Genomic DNA, 19064 nt, shown 5'->3' with positions numbered 1-19064 from the left:
GGAATCTGAGAACAGATATTTCGGATCCCTTTGAAGACTATAGGGCCAAAGGAAATATCCTCCGATAACAAAGAGAAAGACGCTTTCTGAGAAACTTCTTTGTGTTCTGTGAAATCATCTCACAGAGTTACAGCTTTCTCCTCAAGAAGCCTTTCGCTAAGACAGTTCTTGTGGAATTGGCAAAGTGATATTTGGAAGCCCATAGAGGGCTATGTTGAAAAAGGAAATATCCTCAGATGAAATCTGGAAAGAAGCTTTCTGAGAAACTGCTCTGTGATGTGTGACTTCCACTCTCAGAGTTACATCTGTATTTCGTGGATCTCTTTGCTAGCCTTATTTCTGTGGAATCTGTGAACAGATATTTCGGATCCCTTTGAAGACTATAGGGCCAAAGGAAATATCCTCCGTTAACAAAGAGAAAGAAGCTTTCTGAGAAACTTCTTTGTGTTCTGTGAAATCATCTCCAGAGTTACAGCTTTCCTCTGAAGAATCCTTTCGCTAAGACAGTTCTTGTGGAAATGGCAAAGTGATATTTGGAAGCCCATAGAGGGCTATGGTGAAAATGGAAATATCCTCAGATGAAATCTGGAAAGAAGATTTCTTAGAAACTGCTTAGTGTTCTGTGAATTCATCTCACAGAGTTACATTTGTGTTTCGTAGATCTCTTTGCTAGCCTTATTTCTGTGGAATCTGAGAACAGATATTTCGGATCCCTTTGAAGACTATAGGGCCAAAGGAAATATCCTCTGATAACAAAGAGAAAGAAGCTTTCTGAGAAACTTCTTTGTGTTCTGTGAAATCATCTCACAGAGTTACAGCTTTCCCCTCAAGAAGCCTTTCGCTAAGACAGTTCTTGTGGAATTGGCAAAGTGATATTTGGAAGCCCATAGAGGGCTATGGTGAAAAAGGAAATATCCTCAGATGAAATGTGGAAAGAAGCTTTCTGAGAAACTGCTTAGTGTTCTGTGAATTCATCTGACAGAGTTACATCTGTATTTCGTGGATCTCTTTGCTAGCCTTATTTCTGTGGAATCTGAGAACAGATATTTCGGATCCCTTTGAAGACTATAGGGCCAAAGGAAATATCCTCCGATAACAAAGAGAAAGAAGCTTTCTGAGAAACTTCTTTGTGTTCTGTGAAATCATCTCACAGAGTTACAGCTTTCTCCTCAAGAACCCTTTCGCTAAGACAGTTCTCTTCGCATTGGCAAAGTGATATTTGGAAGCCCATAGAAGGCTATGGTGAAAAAGGAAATATCCTCAGAAGAAATCTGGAAAGAAGCTTTCTGAGAAACTGCTCTGTGATGTGTGACTTCCACTCTCAGAGTTACATCTGTATTTCGTGGATCTCTTTGCTAGACTTATTTCTGTGGTTTCTGAGAACAGATATTTCGGATCCCTTTGAAGACTATAGGGCAAAAGGAAATATCCTCCGCTAACAAAGAGAAAGAAGCTTTCTGAGAAACTTCTTTGTGTTCTGTGAAATCATCTCACAGAGTTACAGCTTTCCCCTCAAGAAGCCTTTCGCTAAGACAGTTCTTGTGGAATTGGCAAAGTGATATTTGGAAGCCCATAGAGGGCTATGTTGAAAAACGAAATATCCTCAGATGAAATCTGGAAAGAAGCTTTCTGAGAAACTGCTGAGTGTTCCGTGAATTCATCTCACAGAGTTACATCTGTGTTTCGTAGATCTCTTTGCTAGCCTTATTTCTGTGGAATCTGAGAACAGATATTTCGGATCCCTTTGAAGACTATAGGGCCAAAGGAAATATCCTCCGATAACAAAGAGAAAGAAGCTTTGTGAGAAATCTTTGTGTTCTGTGAAATCATCTCACAGAGTTACAGCTTTCCCCTCAAGAAGCCTTTCGCTAAGACAGTTCTTGTGGAATTGGCAAAGTGATATTTGGAAGCCCATAGAGGGCTATGGTGAAAAAGGAAATATCCTCAGATGAAATCTGGAAAGAAGCTTTCTGAGAAACTGCTCTGTGATGTGTGACTTCCACTCTCATAGTTAAATCTGTATTTCGTGGATCTCTTTGCTAGCCTTCTTTCTGTGGAATCTGAGAACAGATATTTCGGATCCCTTTGAAGACTATAGGGCCAAAGGAAATATCCTCCGATAACAAAGAGAAAGAAGCTTTCTGAGAAACTTCTTTGTGTTCTGTGAAATCATCTCCAGAGTTACAGCTTTCCCCTCAAGAAGCCTTTCGCTAAGACAGTTCTTGTGGAATTGGCAAAGTGATATTTGGAAGCCCATAGAGGGCTATGGTGAAAAAGGAAATATCCTCAGATGAAATCTGGAAAGATGCTTTCTGAGAAATTGCTTACTGTTCTGTTAATTCATCTCACAGAGTTACATCTGTGTTTCGTAGATCTCTTTGCTAGCCTTATTTTTGTGGAATCTGAGAACAGATATTTCGGATCCCTTTGAAGACTATAGGGCCAAAGGAAATATCCTCCGATAACAAAGAGAAAGAAGCTTTCTGAGAAACTTCTTTGTGTTCTGTGAAATCATCACACAGAGTTACAGCTTTCCCCTCAAGAAGCCTTTCGCTAAGACAGTTCTTGTGGAATTGGCAAAGTGATATTTGGAAGCCCATAGACGGCTATGGTGAAAAAGGAAATATCCTCGGATGAAATCTGGAAAGAAGCTTTCTGAGAAACTGCTTAGTGTTCTGTGAATTCATCTCACAGAGTTACATCTGTGTTTCGTAGATCTCTTTCCTAGCCTTATTTCTCTGGAATCTGAGAACAGATATTTCCGATCACTTTGAAGACTATAGGGCCAAAGGAAATATCCTCCGATAACAAAGAGAAAGAAGCTTTGTGAGAAACTTCTTTGTGTTCTGTTAAATCATCTCACAGAGTTACAGCTTTCTCCTCAAGAAGCCTTTCGCTAAGACAGTTCTTGTGGAATTGGCAAAGTGATATTTGGAAGCCCATAGAGGGCTATGGTGAAAAAGGAAATATCCTCAGATGAAATCTGGAAAGAAGCTTTCTGAGAAACTGCTCCGTGATGTGTGACTTCCACTCTCAGAGTTACATCTGTATTTCGTGGATCTCTTTGCTAGACTTATTTCTGTGGAATCTGAGAACAGATATTTCGGATCCCTTTGAAGACTATAGGGCCAAAGGAAATATCCTCCGTTAACAAAGAGAAAGAAGCTTTCTGAGAAACTTCTTTGTGTTCTGTGAAATCATCTCCAGAGTTACAGCTTTCCCCTGAAGAATCCTTTCGCTAAGACAGTTCTTGTGGAATTGGCAAAGTGATATTTGGAAGCCCATAGAGGGCTATGGTTAAAATGGAAATATCCTCAGATGAAATCTGGAAAGAAGATTTCTGAGAAACTGCTTAGTGTTCTGTGAATTCATCTCACAGAGTTACATTTGTGTTTCGTAGATCTCTTTGCTAGCCTTATTTCTGTGGAATCTGAGAACAGATATTTCGGATCCCTTTGAAGACTATAGGGCCAAAGGAAATATCCTCCGATAACAAAGAGAAAGAAGCTTTCTGAGAAACTTCTTTGTGTTCTGTGAAATCATCTCACAGAGTTACAGCTTTCCCCTCAAGAAGCCTTTCGCTAAGACAGTTCTTGTGGAATTGGCAAAGTGATATTTGGAAGCCCATAGAGGGCTATGGTGAAAAAGGAAATATCCTCAGATGAAATGTGGAAAGAAGCTTTCTGAGAAACTGCTTAGTGTTCTGTGAATTCATCTGACAGAGCTACATCTGTGTTTCGTAGATCTCTTTGCTAGCCTTATTTCTGTGGAATCTGAGAAAGATATTTCGGATCCCTTTGAAGACTATAGGGCCAAATTAAATATACTCCGATAACTAAGAGAAAGAAGCTTTCTGAGAAACTTCTTTGTGTTCTGTGAAATCATCTCCAGAGTTACAGCTCTCCCCTCTAGAAGCCTTTCGCTAAGACAGTTCTTGTGGAATTGGCAAAGTGATATTTCGAAGCCCATAGAGGGCTATGGAGAAAAAGGATATATCCTCAGATGAAATCTGGAAAGAAGCTTTCTGAGAAACTGCTTAGTGTTCTGTGAATTCATCTCACAGAGTTACATCTGTGTTTCGTAGATCTCTTTGCTAGCCTTATTTCTGTGGAATCTGAGAACAGATATTTCGGATCCCTTTGAAGACTATAGGGCCAAAGAAATATCCTCCGATAACAAAGAGAAAGAAGCTTTCTGAGAAACTTCTTTGTGTTCTGTGAAATCATCTCACAGAGTTACAGCTTTCTCCTCAAGAACCCTTTCGCTAAGACAGTTCTCTTCGCATTGGCAAAGTGATATTTGGAAGCCCATAGAAGGCTATGGTGAAAAAGGAAATATCCTCAGGAGAAATCTGGAAAGAAGCTTTCTGAGAAACTGCTCTGTGATGTGTGACTTCCACTCACAGAGTTACATCAGTATTTCGGGGATCTCTTTGCTAGCCTACTTTCTGTGGAATCTGAGATCAGATATTTCCGATCCCTTTGAAGACTATAGGGCCAAAGGAAATATCCTCCGATAACAAAGAGAAAGAAGCTTTCTGAGAAACTTCTTTGTGTTCTGTGAAATCATCTCATAGAGTTACAGCTTTCCCCTCAAGAATCCTTTCGCTAAGACAGTTCTTGTGGAATTGGCAAAGTGATATTTGGAAGCCCATAGAGGGCTATCGTGAAAAAGGAAATATCCTCAAATGAAATCTGGAAAGAAGCTTTCTGAGAAACTGCTTAGTGTTCTGTGAATTCATCTCACAGAGTTACATCTGTGTTTCGTAGATCTCTTTGCTAGCCTTATTTCTATGGAATCTGAGAACAGATATTTCGGATCCCTTTGAAGACTATAGGGACAAAGGAAATATCCTCCGATAACAAAGAGAAAGAAGCTTTCTGAGAAACTTCTTTGTGTTCTGTGAAATCATCTCACAGAGTTACAGCTATCTCCTCAAAAGGCTTTCGCTAAGACAGTTCTTGTGGAATTGGCAAAGTGATATTTGGAAGCCCATAGAGGGCTATGGTGAAAAAGGAAATATCCTCAGATGAAATCTGGAAAGAAGCTTTCTGAGAAACTGCTCTGTGATGTGTGACTTCCACTCACAGAGTTACATCTGTATTTCGTGGATCTCTTTGCTAGCCTTATTTCTGTGGTTTCTGAGAACAGATATTTCGGATCCCTTTGAAGACTATAGGGCCAAAGGAAATATCCTCCGATAACAAAGAGAAAGAAGCTTTCTGAGAAACTTCTTTGTGTTCTGTGAAATCATCTCACAGAGTTACAGCTTTCCCCTCAAGAAGCCTTTCGCTAAGACAGTTCTTGTGGAATTGGCAAAGTGATATTTGGAAGCCCATAGAGGGCTATGTTGAAAAAGGAAATATCCTCAGATGAAATCTGGAAAGAAGCTTTCTGAGAAACTGCTGAGTGTTCCGTGAATTCATCTCACAGAGTTACATCTGTGTTTCGTAGATCTCTTTGCTAGCCTTATTTCTCTGGAATCTGAGAACAGATATTTCGGATCCCTTTGAAGACTATAGGGCCAAAGGAAATATCCTCCGATAACAAAGAGAAAGAAGCTTTCTGAGAAACTTCTTTGTGTTCTGTGAAATCATCACACAGAGTTACAGCTTTCCCCTCAAGAAGCCTTTCACTAAGACAGTTCTTGTGGAATTGGCAAAGTGATATTTGGAAGCCCATAGAGGGCTATGGTGAAAAAGGAAATATCCTCGGATGAAATCTGGAAAGAAGCTTTCTGAGAAACTGCTTAGTGTTCTGTGAATTCATCTCACAGAGTTACATCTGTGTTTCGTAGATCTCTTTCCTAGCCTTATTTCTCTGGAATCTGAGAACAGATATTTCCGATCACATTGAAGACTATAGGGCCAAAGGAAATATCCTCCGATAACAAAGAGAAAGAAGCTTTGTGAGAAACTTCTTTGTGTTCTGTTAAATCATCTCACAGAGTTACAGCTTTTTCCTCAAGAAGCCTTTCCTAAGACAGTTCTTGTGGAATTGGCAAAGTGATATTTGGAAGCCCATAGAGGGCTATGGTGAAAAAGGAAATATCCTCAGATGAAATCTGGAAAGAAGCTTTCTGAGAAACTGCTCCGTGATGTGTGACTTCCACTCTCAGAGTTACATCTGTATTTCGTGGATCTCTTTGCTAGACTTATTTCTGTGGAATCTGAGAACAGATATTTCGGATCCCTTTGAAGACTATAGGGCCAAAGGAAATATCCTCCGTTAACAAAGAGAAAGAAGCTTTCTGAGAAACTTCTTTGTGTTCTGTGAAATCATCTCCAGTGTTACAGCTTTCCCCTGAAGAATGCTTTCGCTACGACAGTTCTTGTGGAAATGGCAAAGTGATATTTGGAAGCCCATAGAGGGCTATGGTGAAAATGGAAATATCCTCAGATGAAATCTGGAAAGAAGATTTCTGAGAAACTGCTTAGTGTTCTGTGAATTCATCTCACAGAGTTACATTTGTGTTTCGTAAATCTCTTTGCTAGCCTTATTTCTGTGGAATCTGAGAACAGATATTTCGGATCCCTTTGAAGACTATAGGGCCAAAGGAAATATCCTCCGATAACAAAGAGAAAGAAGCTTTCTGAGAAACTTCTTTGTGTTCTGTGAAATCATCTCACAGAGTTACAGCTTTCCCCTCAAGAAGCCTTTCGCTAAGACAGTTCTTGTGGAATTGGCAAAGTGATATTTGGAAGCCCATAGAGGGCTATGGTGAAAAAGGAAATATCCTCAGATGAAATGTGGAAAGAAGCTTTCTGAGAAACTGCTTAGTGTTCTGTGAATTCATCTGACAGAGTTACATCTGTGTTTCGTAGATCTCTTTGCTAGCCTTATTTCTGTGGAATCTGAGAAAGATATTTCGGATCCCTTTGAAGACTATAGGGCCAAATTAAATATACTCCGATAACTAAGAGAAAGAAGCTTTCTGAGAAACTTCTTTGTGTTCTGTGAAATCATCTCCAGAGTTACAGCTTTCTCCTCAAGAACCCTTTCGCTAAGACAGTTCTCTTCGCATTGGCAAAGTGATATTTGGAAGCCCATAGAAGGCTATGGTGAAAAAGGAAATATCCTCAGGAGAAATCTGGAAAGAAGCTTTCTGAGAAACTGCTCTGTGATGTGTGACTTCCACTCACAGAGTTACATCAGTATTTCGGGGATCTCTTTGCTAGCCTTCTTTCTGTGGAATCTGAGAACAGATATTTCCGATCCCTTTGAAGACTATAGGGCCAAAGGAAATATCCTCCGATAACAAAGAGAAAGAAGCTTTCTGAGAAACTTCTTTGTGTTCTGTGAAATCATCTCATAGAGTTACAGCTTTCCCCTCAAGAATCCTTTCGCTAAGACAGTTCTTGTGGAATTGGCAAAGTGATATTTGGAAGCCCATAGAGGGCTATCGTGAAAAAGGAAATATCCTCAAATGAAATCTGGAAAGAAGCTTTCTGAGAAACTGCTTAGTGTTCTGTGAATTCATCTCACAGAGTTACATCTGTGTTTCGTAGATCTCTTTGCTAGCCTTATTTCTATGGAATCTGAGAACAGATATTTCGGATCCCTTTGAAGACTATAGGGACAAAGGAAATATCCTCCGATAACAAAGAGAAAGAAGCTTTCTGATAAACTTCTTTGTGTTCTGTGAAATCATCTCACAGAGTTACAGCTATCTCCTCAAGAAGCCTTTCGCTAAGACAGTTCTTGTGGAATTGGCAAAGTGATATTTGGAAGCCCATAGAGGGCTATGGTGAAAAAGGAAATATCCTCAGATGAAATCTGGAAAGAAGCTTTCTGAGAAACTGCTCTGTGATGTGTGACTTCCACTCTCAGAGTTACATCTGTATTTCGTGGATCTCTTTGCTAGCCTTATTTCTGTGGTTTCTGAGAACAGATATTTCGGATCCCTTTGAAGACTATAGGGCAAAAGGAAATATCCTCCGATAACAAAGGGAAAGAAGCTTTCTGAGAAACTTCTTTGTGTTCTGTGAAATCATCTCACAGAGTTACAGCTTTCCCCTCAAGAAGCCTTTCGCTAAGACAGTTCTTGTGGAATTGGCAAAGTGATATTTGGAAGCCCATAGAGGGCTATGTTGAAAAACGAAATATCCTCAGATGAAATCTGGAAAGAAGCTTTCTGAGAAACTGCTGAGTGTTCCGTGAATTCATCTCACAGAGTTACATCTGTGTTTCGTAGATCTCTTTGCTAGCCTTATTTCTGTGGAATCTGAGAAAGATATTTCGGATCCCTTTGAAGACTATAGGGCCAAATTAAATATACTCCGATAACTAAGAGAAAGAAGCTTTCTGAGAAACTTCTTTGTGTTCTGTGAAATCATCTCCAGAGTTACAGCTTTCTCCTCAAGAACCCTTTCGCTAAGACAGTTCTCTTCGCATTGGCAAAGTGATATTTGGAAGCCCATAGAAGGCTATGGTGAAAAAGGAAATATCCTCAGGAGAAATCTGGAAAGAAGCTTTCTGAGAAACTGCTCTGTGATGTGTGACTTCCACTCACAGAGTTACATCAGTATTTCGGGGATCTCTTTGCTAGCCTTCTTTCTGTGGAATCTGAGAACAGATATTTCCGATCCCTTTGAAGACTATAGGGCCAAAGGAAATATCCTCCGATAACAAAGAGAAAGAAGCTTTCTGAGAAACTTCTTTGTGTTCTGTGAAATCATCTCATAGAGTTACAGCTTTCCCCTCAAGAATCCTTTCGCTAAGACAGTTCTTGTGGAATTGGCAAAGTGATATTTGGAAGCCCATAGAGGGCTATCGTGAAAAAGGAAATATCCTCAAATGAAATCTGGAAAGAAGCTTTCTGAGAAACTGCTTAGTGTTCTGTGAATTCATCTCACAGAGTTACATCTGTGTTTCGTAGATCTCTTTGCTAGCCTTATTTCTATGGAATCTGAGAACAGATATTTCGGATCCCTTTGAAGACTATAGGGACAAAGGAAATATCCTCCGATAACAAAGAGAAAGAAGCTTTCTGATAAACTTCTTTGTGTTCTGTGAAATCATCTCACAGAGTTACAGCTATCTCCTCAAGAAGCCTTTCGCTAAGACAGTTCTTGTGGAATTGGCAAAGTGATATTTGGAAGCCCATAGAGGGCTATGGTGAAAAAGGAAATATCCTCAGATGAAATCTGGAAAGAAGCTTTCTGAGAAACTGCTCTGTGATGTGTGACTTCCACTCTCAGAGTTACATCTGTATTTCGTGGATCTCTTTGCTAGCCTTATTTCTGTGGTTTCTGAGAACAGATATTTCGGATCCCTTTGAAGACTATAGGGCAAAAGGAAATATCCTCCGATAACAAAGAGAAAGAAGCTTTCTGAGAAACTTCTTTGTGTTCTGTGAAATCATCTCACAGAGTTACAGCTTTCCCCTCAAGAAGCCTTTCGCTAAGACAGTTCTTCTGGAATTGGCAAAGTGATATTTGGAAGCCCATAGAGGGCTATGTTGAAAAACGAAATATCCTCAGATGAAATCTGGAAAGAAGCTTTCTGAGAAACTGCTGAGTGTTCCGTGAATTCATCTCACAGAGTTACATCTGTGTTTCGTAGATCTCTTTGCCTGCCTTATTTCTCTGGAATCTGAGAACAGATATTTCGGATCCCTTTGAAGACTATAGGGCCAAAGGAAATATCCTCCGATAACAAAGAGAAAGAAGCTTTGTGAGAAACTTCTTTGTGTTCTGTGAAATCATCTCACAGAGTTACAGCTTTCCCCTCAAGAAGCCTTTCGCTAAGACAGTTCTTGTGGAATTGGCAAAGTGATATTTGGAAGCCCATAGAGGGCTATGGTGAAAAAGGAAATATCCTCAGATGAAATCTGGAAAGAAGCTTTCTGAGAAACTGCTCTGTGATGTGTGACTTCCACTCTCAGAGTTAAATCTGTATTTCGTGGATCTCTTTGCTAGCCTTCTTTCTGTGGAATCTGAGAACAGATATTTCGGATCCCTTTGAAGACTATAGGGCCAAAGGAAATATCCTCCGATAACAAAGAGAAAGAAGCTTTCTGAGAAACTTCTTTGTGTTCTGTGTAATCATCTCCAGAGTTACAGCTTTCCCCTCAAGAAGCCTTTCGCTAAGACAGTTCTTGTGGAATTGGCAAAGTGATATTTGGAAGCCCATAGAGGGCTATGGTGAAAAAGGAAATATCCTCAGATGAAATCTGGAAAGATGCTTTCTGAGAAATTGCTTACTGTTCTGTTAATTCATCTCACAGAGTTACATCTGTGTTTCGTAGATCTCTTTGCTAGCCTTATTTTTGTGGAATCTGAGAACAGATATTTCGGATCCCTTTGAAGACTATAGGCCCAAAGGAAATATCCTCCGATAACAAAGAGAAAGAAGCTTTCTGAGAAACTTCTTTGTGTTCTGTGAAATCATCACACAGAGTTACAGCTTTCCCCTCAAGAAGCCTTTCGCTAAGACAGTTCTTGTGGAATTGGCAAAGTGATATTTGGAAGCCCATAGAGGGCTATGGTGAAAAAGGAAATATCCTCAGATGAAATCTGGAAAGAAGCTTTCTGAGAAACTGCTTGGTGTTCTGTGAATTCATCTCACAGAGTTACATCTGTGTTTCGTAGATCTCTTTCCTAGCCTTATTTCTCTGGAAGCTGAGAACAGATATTTCCGATCACTTTGAAGACTATAGGGCCAAAGGAAATATCCTCCGATAACAAAGAGAAAGAAGCTTTGTGAGAAACTTCTTTGTATTCTGTTAAATCATCTCACAGAGTTACAGCTTTCTCCTCAAGAAGCCTTTCGCTAAGACAGTTCTTGTGGAATTGGCAAAGTGATATTTGGAAGCCCATAGAGGTCTATGGTGAAAAAGGAAATATCCTCAGATGAAATCTGGAAAGAAGCTTTCTGAGAAACTGCTCTATGATGTGTGACTTCCACTCTCAGAGTTACATCTGTATTTCGTGGATCTCTTTGCTAGCCTTATTTCTGTGGAATCTGAGAACAGATATTTCGGATCCCTTTGAAGACTATCGGGCCAAAGGAAATATCCTCCGTTAACAAAGAGAAAGAAGCTTTCTGAGAAACTTCTTTGTGTTATGTGAAATCATCTCCAGAGTTACAGCTTTCCCCTGAAGAATCCTTTCGCTAAGACAGTTCTTGTTGAATTGGCAAAGTGATATTTGGAAGCCCATAGAGGGCTATGGTGAAAATGGAAATATCCTCAGATGAAATCTGGAAAGAAGATTTCTGAGAAACTGCTTAGTGTTCTGTGAATTCATCTCACAGAGTTACATTTGTGTTTCGTAGATGTCTTTGCTAGCCTTATTTCTGTGGAATCTGAGAACAGATATTTCGGATCCCTTTCAAGACTATAGGGCCAAAGGAAATATCCTCCGATAACAAAGAGAAAGAAGCTTTCTGAGAAACTTCTTTGTGTTCTGTGAAATCATCTCACATAGTTACAGCTTTCCCCTCAAGAAGCCTTTCGCTAAGACAGTTCTTGTGGAATTGGCAAAGTGATATTTGGAAGCCCATAGAGGGCTATGGTGAAAAAGGAAATATCCTCAGATGAAATGTGGAAAGAAGCTTTCTGCGAAACTGCTTAGTGTTCTGTGAATTCATCTGACAGAGTTACATCTGTGTTTCGTAGATCTCTTTGCTAGCCTTATTTCTGTGGAATCTGAGAACAGATATTTCGGATCCCTTTGAAGACTATAGGGCCAAATTAAATATACTCCGATAACTAAGAGAAAGAAGCTTTCTGAGAAACTTCTTTGTGTTCTGTGAAATCATCTCCAGAGTTACAGCTCTCCCCTCAAGAAGCCTTTCGCCAAGACAGTTCTTGTGGAATTGGCAAAGTGATATTTCGAAGCCCATAGAGGGCTATGGAGAAAAAGGATATATCCTCAGATGAAATCTGGAAGAAGCTTTCTGAGAAACTGCTTAGTGTTCTGTGAATTCATCTCACAGAGTTACATTTGTGTTTCGTAGATCTCTTTGCTAGCCTTATTTCTGTGGAATCTGAGAACAGATATTTCGGATCCCTTTGAAGACTATAGGGCCAAAGAAATATCCTCCGATAACAAAGAGAAAGAAGCTTTCTGAGAAACTTCTTTGTGTTCTCCGAAATCATCTCACAGAGTTACAGCTTTCTCCTCAAGAACCCTTTCTCTAAGACAGTTCTCTTCGCATTGGCAAAGTGATATTTGGAAGCCCATAGAAGGCTATGGTGAAAAAGGAAATATCCTCAGATGAAATCTGGAAAGAAGCTTTCTGAGAAACTGCTCTGTGATGTGTGACTTCCACTCACAGAGTTACCTCAGTATTTCGTAGATCTCTTTGCTAGCCTTCTTTCTGTGGTTTCTGAGAACAGATATTTCGGATCCCTTTGAAGACTATAGGGCAAAAGGAAATATCCTCCGATACAAAGAGAAAGAAGCTTTCTGAGAAACTTCTTTGTGTTCTGTGAAATCATCTCACAGAGTTACAGCTTTCCCCTCAAGAAGCCTTTCGCTAAGATAGTTCTTGTGGAATTGGCAAAGTGATATTTCGAAGCCCATAGAGGGCTCTGGTGAAAAAGGAAATATCCTCAGATGAAATCTGGAAAGAAGCTTTCTGAGAAACTGCTTAGTGTTCCGTGAATTCATCTCACAGGGTTACATCTGTGTTTCGCAGATCTCTTTACTAGCCTTATTTCTGTGGAATCTGAGAACAGATATTTCGGATCCCTTTGAAGACTATAGGGCCAAAGGAAATATCCTCCGATAACAAAGAGAAAGAAGCTTTCTGAGAAACTTCTTTGTGTTCTGTGAAATCATCTCACAGAGTTACAGCTTTCTCCTCAAGAAGCCTTTCGCTAAGACAGTTCTTGTGGAATTGGCAAAGTGATATTTGGAAGCCCATAGAGGGCTATGGTGAAAAAGGAAATATCCTCAGATGAAATCTGGAAAGAAGCTTTCTGAGAACCTGCTTAGTGTTCTGTGAATTCATCTCACAGAGTTATATCTGTGTTTCGTAGATCTCTTTGCTAGCCTTATTTCTGTGGAATCTGAGAACAGATATTTCGGATCACTTTGAAGACTATAGGGCCAAAGGAAATATCCTCCGATAACAAAAAGAAAGAAGCTTTCTGAGAAACTTCTTTGTGTTCTGTGAAATCATCTCACAGAGTTACAGCTTTCCCCTCAAGAAGCCTTTCGCTAAGACAGTTCTTGTGGAATTGGCAAAGTGATATTTGGAAGCCCATAGAGGGCTACGGTGAAAAAGGAAATATCCTCAGATGAAATCTGGAAAGAAGCTTTCTGAGAAACTGTTCTGTGATGTGTGACTTCCACTCACAGAGTTACATCAGTATTTCGTGGATCTCTTTGCTAGCCTTATTTCTGTGGAATCTGAGAACAGATATTTCGGATCCCTTTGAAGAATATAGGGCCAAAGGAAATATCCTCCGATAACAAAGAGAAAGAAGCTTTCTGAGAAACTTCTTTGTGTTCTGTGAAATCATTTCACAGAGTTACAGCTTTCCCCTCAAGAAGTCTTTCGCTAAGACAGTTCTTGTGGAATTGGCAAAGTGATAATTGGAAGCCCATAGAGGGCTATGGTGAAAAAGGAAATATCCTCAGATGAAATGTGGAAAGAAGCTTTCTGAGAAACTGCTCTGTGATGTGTGACTTCCACTCACAGAGTTACATCAGTATTTCGTGGATCTCTGCGCTAGCCTTATTTCTGTGGAATCTGAGAACAGATATTTCGGATCCCTTTGAAGACTATAGGGCCAAAGGAAATATCCTACGATAACAAAGAGAAAGAGGCTTTCTGAGAAACTTCTTTGTGTTCTGTGAAATCATCTCACAGAGTTACAGCTTTTCCCTCAAGAAGCCTTTCGCTTAGACAGTTCTTGTGGAATTGTCAAAGTGATATTTGGAAGCCCATAGAGGGCTATGGTGAAAAAGGAAATACCCTCAGATGAAATCTTGAAAGAAGCTTTCTGAGAAACTGCTTAGTGTTCTGGGAATTCATCTCACTGAGTTACATCTGTGTTTCGTAGATCTCTTTCATAGCCTTATTTCTCTGGAATCTGAGAACAGATATTTCGGATCCCTTTGAAGGGTATAGGGCCAAAGGAAATATCCTCCGATAACAAAGAGGAAGAAGCTTTCTGGGAAACTTCTTTGTGTTCTGTGAAATCATCTCACAGAGTTACAGCTTTCACCTCAAGAAGCCTTTCGCTAAGACAGTTCTTGTGGAATTGGCAAAGTGATATTTGGAAGCCCATAGAGGGCTGTGGTGAAAAAGGAAATATCCTCAGATTAAATCTGGAAAGAAGCTTTCTGAGAAACTGCTCTCTGATGTGTGACTTCCACTCTCAGAGTTACATCTGTATTTCGTGGATCTCTTTGCTAGCCTTATTTCTGTGGAATCTGAGAACAGATATTTCGGATCCCTTTGAAGAATATAGGGCCAAAGGAAATATCCTCCGATAACAAAGAGAAAGAAGCTTTCTGAGAAACTACTTTGTGTTCTGTGAAATCATTTCACAGAGTTACAGCTTTCCCCTCAAGAAGTCTTTCGCTAAGACAGTTCTTGTGGAATTGGCAAAGTGATAATTGGAAGCCCATAGAGGGCTATGGTGAAAAAGGAAATATCCTCAGATGAAATGTGGAAAGAAGCTTTCTGAGAAACTGCTCTGTGATGTGTGACTTCCACTCTTAGAGTTACGTCGGTATTTCGTGGATCTCTTTGCTAGCCTTATTTCTGTGGAATCTGAGAACAGATAATTCGGATCCCTTTGAAGACTATCGGGCCAAAGGAAATAACCTCCAATAACAAAGAGAAAGAAGCTTTCTGAGAAACTTCTTTGTGTTTTGTGAAATCATCTAAGAGCGTTACAGCTTTCCCTCAAGAAGCCTTTCGCTAAGACAGTTCTTGTGGAATTGGCAAAGTGATATTTGGAAGCCCATAGAGGGCTATGGTGAAAAAGGAAATATCCTCAGATGAAATCTGGAAAGAAGCTTTCTGAGAACCTGCTTAGTGTTCTGTGAATTCATCTCACAGAGTTATATCTGTGTTTCGTAGATCTCTTTGCTAGCCTTATTTCTGTGGAATCTGAGAACAGATATTTCGGATCCCTTTGAAGAATATAGGGCCAAAGGAAATATCCTCCGATAACAAAGAGAAAGAAGCTTTCTGAGAAACTTCTTTGTGTTCTGTGAAATCATCTCACAGAGTTACAGCTTTCCCCTCAAGAAGCCTTTCGCTAAGACAGTTCTTGTGGAATTGGCAAAGTGATATTTGGAAGCCCATAGAGGGCTATGGTGAAAAAGGAAATATCCTCAGATGAAATCTTGAAAGAAGTTTTCTGAGAAACTGCTTAGTGTTCTGTGAATTCATCTCACAGAGTTACATGTGTGTTTCCTAGATCTCTTTGCTAGCCTTATTTCTGTGGAATCTGAGAACAGATATTTTGGATCCCTTTGAAGACTATAGGGCCAAAGGAAATATCCTCCGATAACAAAGAGAAAGAAGCTTTCTGAGGAACTTCTTTGTGTTCTGTGAAATCATCTCACAGAGTTACAGCTTTCTCCTGAAGAAGCCTTTCGCTAAGACAGTTCTTGTGGAATTGGCAAAGTGATATTTGGAAGCCCATAGAGGGCTATGGTGAAAAGGAAATATCCCCAGATGAAATCTGGAAAGAAGCTTTCTGAGAAACTGTTCTGTGATGTGTGACTTCCACTCACAGAGTTACATCAGTATTTCGTGAATCTCTGTGCTAGCCTTATTTCTGTGGAATCTGAGAACAGATATTTCGGATCCCTTTGAAGACTATAGGACCAAAGGAAATATCCTCCGATAACAAAGAGAGGAAGGCTTTCTGAGAAACTTCTTTGTGTTCTGTGAAATCATCTCACAGAGTTACAGCTTTCCCCTCAAGAAGCCTTTCGCTAATACAGTTCTTGTGGAATTGGCAAAGTGATATTGGGAAGCCCATAGAGGGCTATGGTGAAAAAGGAAATATCCTCAGATGAAATCTGGAAAGAAGCTTTCTGAGAAACTGCTTAGTGTTCTGTGAATTCATCTCACAGAGTTACATTTGTGATTCGTAGATCTCTTTGCTAGCCTTATTTCTGTGGAATCTGAGAACAGATATTTCGGATCCCTTTGAAGACTATAGGGCCAAAGGAAATATCCTCTGATAACAAAGAGAGGAAGGCTTTCTGAGAAACTTCTTTGTGTTCTGTGAAATCATCTAACAGAGTTACAGCTTTCCCTCAAGAAGCCTTTCGCTAAGACAGTTCTTGTGGAATTGGCAAAGTGATATTTGGAAGCCCATAGATGTCTATGGTGAAAAAGGAAATATCCTCAGATGAAATCTGGAAAGAAGCCTTCTGAGAACCTGCTTAGTGTTCTGTGAATTCATCTCACAGAGTTATATCTGTGTTTCGAAGATCTCTTTGCTAGCCTTATTTCTGTGGAATCTGAGAACAGATATTTCGGATACCTTTGAAGACTATAGGGCCAAAGGAAATATCCTACGATAACAAAGAGAAAGAGGCTTTCTGAGAAACTTCTTTGTGTTCTGTGAAATCATCTCACAGAGTTACAGCTTTCCCCTCAAGAAGCCTTTCGCTTAGACAGTTCTTGTGGAATTGGCAAAGTGATATTTGGAAGCCCATAGAGGGCTATGGTGAAAAAGGAAATATCCACACATGAAATCTTGAAAGAAGATTTCTGAGAAACTGCTTAGTGTTCTGTGAATTCATCTCACATAGTTACGTCGGTATTTCGTGGATCTCTTTGCTAGCCTTATTTCTGTGGAATCTGAGAACAGATAATTCGGATCCCTTTGAAGACTATCGGGCCAAAGGAAATATCCTCCGATAACAAAGAGAAAGAAGCTTTCTGAGGAACTTCTTTGTGTTCTGTGAAATCATCTCACAGAGTTACAGCTTTCTCCTGAAGAAGCCTTTCGCTAAGACAGTTCTTGTGGAATTGGCAAAGTGATATTTGGAAGCCCATAGAGGGCTATGTTGAAAAAGGAAATATCCTCAGATGAAATCTGGAAAGAGGCTTTCTGAGAAACTGTTCTGTGATTTTTGACTTCCACTCACAGAGTTACATCAGTATTTCGTGGATCTCTGTGCTAGCCTTATTTCTGTGGAATCTGAGAACAGATATTTCGGATCCCTTTGAAGACTATAGGGCCAAAGGAAATATCCTACGATAACAAAGAGAAAGAGGCTTTCTGAGAAACTTCTTTGTGTTCTGTGAAATCATCTCACAGAGTTACAGCTTTCCCCTCAAGAAGCCTTTCGCTTAGACAGTTCTTGTGGAATTGTCAAAGTGATATTTGGAAGCCCATAGAGGGCTATGGTGAAAAAGGAAATACCCTCAGATGAAATCTTGAAAGAAGCTTTCTGAGAAACTGCTTAGTGTTCTGTGAATTCATCTCACTGAGTTACATCTGTGTTTCGTAGATCTCTTTCCTAGCCTTATTTCTCTGGAATCTGAGAACAGATATTTCGGATCCCATTGAAGGGTATAGGGCCAAAGGAAATATCCTCCGATAACAAAGAGGAAGAAGCTTTCTGGGAAACTTCTTTGTGTTCTGTGAAATCATCTCACAGAGTTACAGCTTTCACCTCAAGAAGCCTTTCGCTAAGACAGTTCTTGTGGAATTGGCAAAGTGATATTTGGAAGCCCGTAGAGGGCTGTGGTGAAAAAGGAAATATCCTCAGATTAAATCTGGAAATAAGCTTTCTGAGAAACTGCTCTCTGATGTGTGACTTCCACTCTCAGAGTTACATCTGTATTTCGTGGATCTCTTTGCTAGCTTTATTTCTGTGGAATCTGAGAACAGATAATTCGGATCCCTTTGAAGACTATAGGGCCAAAGGAAATATCCTCCGATAACAAAGAGAAAGAAGCTTTCTGAGAAACTTCTTTGTGTTCTGTGAAATCATCTCACAGAGTTACAGCTTTCCCCTCAAGAAGCCTTTCGCTAAGACAGTTCTTGTGGAATTGGCAAAGTGATATTTGGAAGCCCATAGAGGGCTATGGTGAAAAAGGAAATATCCACACATGAAATCTTGAAAGAAGATTTCTGAGAATCTGCTTAGTGTTCTGTGAATTCATCTCACAGAGTTACATGTGTGTTTCCTAGATCGCTTTGCTAGCCTTATTTCTGTGGAATCTGAGAACAGATATTTTGGATCCCTTTGAAGACTATAGGGCCAAAGGAAATATCCTCCGATAACAAAGAGAAAGAAGCTTTCTGAGGAACTTCTTTGTGTTCTGTGAAATCATCTCACAGAGTTACAGCTTTCTCCTGAAGAAGCCTTTCGCTAAGACAGTTCTTGTGGAATTGGCAAAGTGATATTTGGAAGCCCATAGAGGGCTATGGTGAAAAGGAAATATCCTCAGATGAAATCTGGAAAGAAGCTTTCTGAGAAACTGTTCTGTGATGTGTGACTTCCACTCACAGAGTTACATCAGTATTTCGTGGATCTCTGCGCTAGCCTTATTTCTGTGGAATCTGAGAACAGATATTTCGGATCCCTTTGAAGACTATAGGGCCAAAGGAAATATCCTACGATAACAAAGAGAAAGAGGCCTTCTGAGAAACTTCTTTGTGTTCTGTGAAATCATCTCACAGAGTTACAGCTTTCCCCTCAAGAAGCCTTTCGCTTAGACAGTTCTTGTGGAATTGTCAAAGTGATATTTGGAAGCCCATAGAGGGCTATGGTGAAAAAGGAAATACCCTCAGATGAAATCTTGAAAGAAGCTTTCTGAGAAACTGCTTAGTGTTCTGGGAATTCATCTCACTGAGTTACATCTGTGTTTCGTAGGTCTCTTTCATAGCCTTATTTCTCTGGAATCTGAGAACAGATATTTCGGATCCCTTTGAAGGGTATAGGGCCAAAGGAAATATCCTCCGATAACAAAGAGGAAGAAGCTTTCTGGGAAACTTCTTTGTGTTCTGTGAAATCATCTCACAGAGTTACAGCTTTCACCTCAAGAAGCCTTTCGCTAAGACAGTTCTTGTGGAATTGGCAAAGTGATATTTGGAAGCCCATAGAGGGCTGTGGTGAAAAAGG

This window comes from Macaca nemestrina, chromosome 10, assembly GCF_043159975.1.
Source record: "Macaca nemestrina isolate mMacNem1 chromosome 10, mMacNem.hap1, whole genome shotgun sequence".
In the NCBI taxonomy this organism is placed as follows: domain Eukaryota; kingdom Metazoa; phylum Chordata; class Mammalia; order Primates; family Cercopithecidae; genus Macaca; species Macaca nemestrina.
This window is presented reverse-complemented; position numbering follows the sequence as displayed.